Raw genomic sequence first — 7,664 nt, 5'->3', positions numbered from 1 at the left:
ACTAATTACTTGAATTTTTGTCCCAATATAATAAAAAAAATAAAAAAATTATTTGCAAAAAAAATAAAATTAAAGAAAATAAAAATAAAAACCTTAAATTCTTCAAAATTATGATTTAGTATGATAAAGAGCATATTAGTGGAATAAAACTTATTTAAATGTGTTTTAAAAATTTTTTAATAAAATTAATAGTTTGGATTTAAGTGTATATTTTCAAAATAGGGGGATAGTTCATGCAATTAAGGAAAATTGCAATGGATATTAGAAGACATATTTTCATGGATGAAATCGATGAAACGGGCATGGGACTGTACCAGACCAAAAGTTGCGTCCAGACTCTAGAGTCCACGCGCACAATGTAGTATGCTTTCATCCTGATCTTCCCGTAATTATTACTGGTTCAGAGGATGGTACAGTGCGCATGTGGCATTCAACAACTTATGCACATTCATCTCTTATTTTTCCTCCCATATGATCTGATCACTCTCTTGTCAGGGCATTGTTTTTAATAAAAAAAGAAGAAGCAAAAGAAAACAAAGAACGCATTAGTTTTTCTTCTTTAATACTACCGTGGCTTGGACAATGCAATGTGTTCTGAACATCATGACATTCAAGTGCCTTCTTCATATGCTACCTTTTGCCACTTTCATTATTATGATTCAGTTTTGAAAGTGTTCATTTCTTCATTGGTAAATATAAATGTTTATACTTGAGACTCCTTTGAATTTGAGACTTCCAAATTGGACAATGTCATCCGTTCTTCTGTTTTCTATTTTTCTAAATTTTATTGCTTGCCTTAGTGCACTTTATAAGATGTTAGACTCATTTAAAATTGTAATTGAGATTATTAATAATATATTGACCATTGATTTTAATATTTTATGTTGATTTGATCCACTTACAGACTCGAGAACACATTGAATTATGGTCTTCAAAGAGTTTAGGGTATTGGACACAATAAAGGTTCATGTTGGTGAGTCTTATTGCCAGTAGTTTCTTAAGTAATTCTTTTTCTTGGCTGTGAAATTATGTAGAGTTGGATAATAGCGTCAAGTCTTCTTTATGAAGTCAGCATGTTTGATAGCTGATTTGAGAAACTATGCATCACAAAACTTGTTTGCTTCAATCTTTCCATCAACTGATATTCTCCTCTACTTCTTCTAATCTTAAACCTCCAAAGGGTCTCTTTTAATTGTACCCTTATGACCTTATGACATTGAATTTCAAAACTTCTTCATCCACAGGGTTGTGCTTGGCTATGACGAGGGAACTATTATGGTCAAACTGGGCCGGGAAGAGCCTGTGGCCGTCATGGACACTAGTGGGAAAATTATTTGGGCTAAACACAATAAAATTCAGACAGTTAAAGAGTGTAGGAGCAGATCTGGAGGTTTGGGTTCATTTTTACCCTAAACTTTTTCAGAATATGTGAAGAAAAATTAAAAAGCACGATTATTATGCTAACTTTATTTCTGATTTGATTTGTATGATTCAATATCACTTGGAACTTAAAATTTTAGAATATTAAATTATATATGAAATCTTGTTTGCCTGAGTTAATTCACAGGAATCCTTGGAGTCATGCAATTCCCATTGATTTTAATGGTTCTGGTTTTTGCAGATGTAGTGATGTTGCATAAAGTCTGCGGCTTTGCATTGAGTCTTATGCAACCTGATTGCAAGAGCCTTTAATTTGCCCTTTCCCCCCTTATGATTCATAGCAAGGAATAACTAAAAAATTGGGTCCATATATCACCAACCCATCTCCTTCTTTGACCCTATTTCATTGACCTGGATTTTTCTTTTGAAGCTCAAGTGTTCTTTTGAAAAATTAGACCTTGTATCCTTCACTTTTTTTTTTTCTTTTAATGAAATGTTTGCCTTTTCAAGTTTGAATACATTTGATACAGAGTTGTCTTTTGACTATGCAACATGAAGCTTCATTATGACTTAAATTGATTATTTTTACTTTCGATAAAACATACTTATTACGCTCTTGAAATGTTAGTTGGCTATGGAAAATTTTATCTCTGAGTGGCATATATACAATTACTTTGCTTCTCAGGTTACTAATGGAGAAAGATTAACTTTGGCTGTTAAGGAGTTGACCACCTGTGATCTCTACCCGGAATTGAGTAGGAATCATTATTTTATATTAGACTGCATTCTTTCGAGATGCTTCTCAGCTTTTTTTTTTTTTAATTTTAAAATCATCATTCTGTTATAAAATGACTTCAACGAATAATCAAGGAGTGAGCATACGAGAATACAGAACTGTATTCTCTTAATTAGATACTAAAACAAGGGTGAGGGCCTCTATGTATAATTATTTCCTTGGACACTTTTGTCTAGATCTATGGTATGAATGCCATCTGGATCCTCGGTACAAATAAGAATTGGTGCAACCATTTATAGGCTATATTATATGATGTTAGACATTGTACTTCGAGGGCGATGAAAGTGGTCTTGTGTTGACAGAAATGAGCTTTAGGTTGATTGCTTTTCATGTGCAGTTTCTCTGTGTATGTTGTGATTAACTTGTGATCCACTAATATCATTTCAGAGTTTCAGGCACAATCCAAATGGGAGGATTGTTGTTGTATGTGGAGATGATGAGTATATTATATGCATTTCAATGTCATGGAGAAATAGGTCATTTGGTTCTGCACTGGAAATTGTTTGGTCTTCAGAAGGAGAATATGCTGTCAGAGAAAGTACATCAAAGATAAAAAATTTCACAAAAAATTTCCAGGTTTGTGATTCCTTAAGTAAGATGGTAGGAACAAATAATTTGTTGCTAATTTCTAAAATGATGAAAGGAAACTAGATTCTTCAATTCAGCTGCATCCAATGGGGAGGTCTTGATAAAATTAAGCTGGCTATTTTTTATTTCAAGTGAACCATTATGGCTGAACAATATGACAAGCATGTCTGCTTTTGTTGCCAATGGTACCAATACATTTCCTGTGGTGGTTTCAGCTCTTCGTTTTATTTGAAAATTTAAAGAGTAATCATGTCAGATATTTGCCAAATGAAACATTTTTTTTCGAATGAATTCCAAGAAAAGAAGAGTATTCAGCCAACTTTTTCTGCTGAACGAATATTTGGCGGGACCTTATTAGCAATGTGCTCAAATGATTTCATTTGCTTTTATGATTGGATTGAATGCAGGTTAATCTATAGCTTACATTATATGATGAACAATTTCTGTTTTGTTCCTCCCTTCTTCTATTTATAGTTTTATTTTGTTTGTTTATTTTCTGGTGACAGAACGTCTACTGGGCTGACAGTGGTGATCTAATGACAATTGCTAGTAATACATCATTCTACATTCTGAGCTACAATGTGAGGATTATGATAATCTGATTACTTAATTATTTTATTATGATAGCTTCCTTTCTTTGAAGAACATTGTCCGAATATATTTGGAATACTTTGACACAAGGCACTATAAACATGGTAACATTCAACATTGCAGCGTGATATAGTTGCGTCATATTTGGATGGTGGAAGACCTGTCGACGAGCTAGGGGTGCAAGATGCATTTGAGCTCCTTCATGAAATAAACGAACGAGTTAGGACAGGCACCTGGGTTGGAGATTGTTTTATTTACAGCAATTCCTCTTGGAGGCTTAATTACTGTGTTGGCTACGAGGTATTAAGTTTTTGCCCCTTCTATGCTTGAAAGAAGTGCATGTCTTCGTTTGAAACTTCATGAATCTTATTAAGCCTTTGTGTTTAACATTATGAATTACGTTACTACAATCTTTCACTTAGATCGCCCTTTGTACTTGTTGGGATATCTTGCTAGCCAAAGTCGGGTCTATCTGATAGACAAAGAGTTCAAGTTAGTTCACCGTTTTTCTTTTTTCTGTTTTGTTATTTAGAGGCACAGCTAGCAGCGATATTGACTATTGCTACTTATTTTTTATTTTCTCTAGCGTCATGGCATACACATTGCTTTTGAGCTTGATTGAGTACAGGACTCTTGTAATGATTGGTGATATGATTTGAGTAGAGCCATTGAAGTTCTTCCTTCAATTTCGAAAGAGCACCATAGTAGTTTTTTTTTTTTTTTTTGGTGTTGCTGGGGGATAAACAATTTCCATTTTTGTCTGTGTGAGAAATTACATTGATTTAGGAAAAGAAAAACGCTTTAAGTAACACAATCTTGCTTCATAGAACTATGTAAAAGCAAATAATGACAAAACAACGCTTTACGCTTCACTTTCTGCAACTCAGTGCAGACATTCTCAATTTTTGCCCCCCTTAAAAGTCTTTTGAGCAACATGGATGTACATGCTAATCCCCTAAGTACATTTCCCACATTGCTAGAAACTGCAAGTGCATGTTATGTGTGATTGCAAAAATTTTTTACCCAAGTAATACTGTTTTCTCATTAATAGAAACGTCTCTTATGTGAATATGTAGTATCAATTCTGTACATTATCATATTTTTGCTTTCCATGCTTTAATGATTCCAAACCTCGATAACAAGCTTGTATAATCTGCTGCTACATTTTCCTTACTTTCATGCAAAATAATGTTGTATATGCCACACGGTCCTTATTATTTCCACAGAGGATGCTCTTGAAGTGGCAACTCATCCTGACTACAGATTTGAATTAGCCATGCAGCTCGGGAGACTGGAGGTGGCAAAGGTAAGTTCATGTAATATGCATACAATCATATTATCTATAAACATGCAAAATTGTTAAGTTGGGTACTAGATTTGCTTGCTTTCATGGAAGAAATCAGTTTATATTTTGATTAATATAACTCTCATATTCTTTTTGTAGAGTACTGCAGGAGAAGTGCAAAGTGAGTCTAAATGGAAGCAGCTGGTAGAGTTGGCTATGTTTGCTGGAAAGGTGTTTTTTTAGTGAAAAGAGTTGGCACTGTTTTATCTCCAATGCTTGGGTAAACTGCATTTTTAAGGCCTTGTTTGTTTAATGCGGCATTGTGAGAAGTGATCTATTGCCTAGGGATTTTATAAAAAGCATACTATTTTGCACTTCGTTTTAATCATTAAAAAATGATTTATGATTTAGTAATTTTCAGATTTTATGATATCTTCGTCTCTTTCTGTTTGTGGAAATGATTTAGCATTTAGTGATTTTCAAATTTTATCATATCTTTGTATTTTCATGAACTTTCCCTCCCATTTACTATATCTGATTATTTTCAGAACCTACTCAAGGTAGCTGCGCAAAATAACCAAAAACAAGCGCTTTTTTTTTTTTAGAGATTCTGGCTACTTCTAAAAGCTTAAACAAGCATTATTAGATTTTAGAAAAGTGATCCTCTCTTAAAAAGGTTCAAACAAATTCAGTTTTTATAATGTGCTTCTGAACATTATGATGCCTCTGTATGCCTTATTGAGCCTTCTAGGCTATAAGAAGTTACAGAGCAAGCAGTTAGGACCAAATGAAGGTAGTTTGGGTGAAATTTCTATTGACAAGTTGTGTTCAGATGCTTTAGTTTTAGATCTCATTCTAATGTATAATTAACATGTATGATCCTTGTTGGGAATTTCAGTTTTACCGCAACTCACTGTATTTTATGGTCTTGCAGTTAGAAATGGCTGAAGAATGTTCAGGGAATGCAATGGACTTGAGTGGATTGTTACTGCTACATTCTTCTTTAGGAGATGCTGAGGGAATATCAAATCTTGCAACCCGTGCTAAAGAGCGAGGGAAGAACAATGTCGCATTCTTTGCGTGTTCATGTTGGGTAAACTTGAAGACTGCCTTCAACTGTTGGTAGAGAGGTAATCTTCTTTAGTTATGCCGTTTTGCTTCCATAAAGCAGTAACACAAGTAAGAAATAGGTTGGACTAAAATTTGGTTTTACATAACTCTCTTGTGCCTTTGCAGCAATCGGATTCCTGAAGCTGCTTTAATGGCACGGTCTTATCTCCCAAGCAAGGTCTCAGAGATTTTAGCAATTTGGAGAAAAGATCTCCATAGGGTAATTCTACTTCAAATGTATCATACTTTTAGTGCACTAAGACTGCCTGGATGACATTTGTTATTGTGTGTAGAATTTATTCTCAGGCACCCTTACAAGGAGGCTTGTCATCTTAACGGAAGACATTGATTAAAGATAACTAATGTATTTCATAGGTATATATGTCAATGCTTTCATCGCAGGTTAGCCGTTAGCCCCAAAGCTGCCGAGTCATTGGCTGATCTTGAAGAGTTTCCTAATTTGTTTGAAGATTGGCAAGTTGCGATTGCTGTTGAAGCTAAAGCTGTAGGGACAAGGTTAGAATGTGAGAGTGCTCAATTTCAATGTTTTGTTTGTGTTACCTCTCATTCAAAGCATTTCAGAATAATAAGAACTACATTGAATCTTTCTTTGTATTTTCTTTTCCTGGTATATGAGGGGCGATTACCCTCTTGCAGAGTATGCCAAACATGCTCGAAAGTCATGTCTTACCCTTGTCAACGCTTTCAGAAGCATGCAGGTTGAAGAAGGGGAAGAGCTTCGTGAGAATGGAGATTCTAATCATGAGGTATGCTATTTAAAGATATAACCTCACATGAATCAGTTCACAAAAATAAAATAAAATTCATGAATCAGATAAGAGGTGTTTCTTTCTGTTTTTTATTTTTGTTGTGTAAAACTGTAGATTTCCAAAAATGTTAAGAGTTGGCCTTAGAGTGTTGTTTTGTGTAATTAGTTGCCATTTTGTTGCAGTTGATTGAACAGAATGAAGAAGAGCTCAACGCAGAGGAAAAGTAGGAGGAACAGAATGGAGAGGAGGCAGTTGTGGTGGATGCTGATTCTTCAGATGGTGCAGTACTCGTTAATGGCAACGGGGCTGATGAAGAGTGGGGAACCACTACTCAACTATAAATAACTCTGATTTGATTTTTCATAAATTTTTGCAACTATTTGGCTTGGGATAAGGAACAGTTGGTTGCTAAATGTGCATTACTGCATTTAATCAAAAACTTTTTGAGGGTAATCAACCAACTGGATTTGACTGATGCTAAATATTTTTTTGTAGATCTAGCTGCTCTCTAAGATCAGGTTTAAATCAAGATATTTCCGTGGTTAGAAATTATATCTTCAAAAAGTTTTTAATCGGGCTTTGACTAACTTTTTATAGTCCACTCAAGTGCTTTTCTCTGCCTTGATCATATTGTACATTCATGAAACTTTGGATCCATCCATAATAATTCTGTCATCATTTAGTTAAATTAAATTTCTCCTGAACAGGCCTTTATTTTCTTCCCTAACTGCTTGCTACTGTTACCTTTATAGCGTCTTGTAATCCACTCATTAGATTTTGACCTTTAAACGATGTTTATTTATCATAAAGGCATACCTATTTCTATTTTAATAGGGAAGGATTCGTTGCTTCTTCAGTCTTAACTTTGTTTTCTCTTTTGTTGACAGTGCTCACTCCACATCACTAGGTCTCATCAAGACAATCGGTTCCAGCATAGTGGATGTATATGAGGTAAGAATAAGATAAAACACTATATTGGATTCCACTTGAATATCCTGATCATGCATCTTTGTATTCATTGAAAAAATTTCAGCCAGGATCTGGTACTGCTTGCTTACCTAACACGGAGAGTCTTAAATATGTTTTCATCAACTAAAAAGGACTCCAACTTCAATAAAATAATAATGGATCATAATATGTAATC

At 34.4% G+C, this 7,664-nt stretch overlaps 1 pseudogene; it reads left to right on the top strand.

Moving 5' to 3' along the window:
* Window positions 1-254: 254 nt before the first annotated feature.
* LOC114728929 (coatomer subunit beta'-2-like) lies at window positions 255-6,861 on the top strand (annotated as a pseudogene).
* Window positions 6,862-7,664: the final 803 nt, after the last annotated feature.

Source organism: Neltuma alba, unplaced genomic scaffold (genome assembly GCF_004799145.2).
Source record: "Neltuma alba isolate B1F8T4 unplaced genomic scaffold, ASM479914v2 tig00012582_pilon, whole genome shotgun sequence".
Lineage (NCBI taxonomy): Eukaryota > Viridiplantae > Streptophyta > Magnoliopsida > Fabales > Fabaceae > Neltuma > Neltuma alba.
Note: the sequence above shows the minus strand (reverse complement) of the source record. Positions and strands in the feature narration are given on the sequence as shown.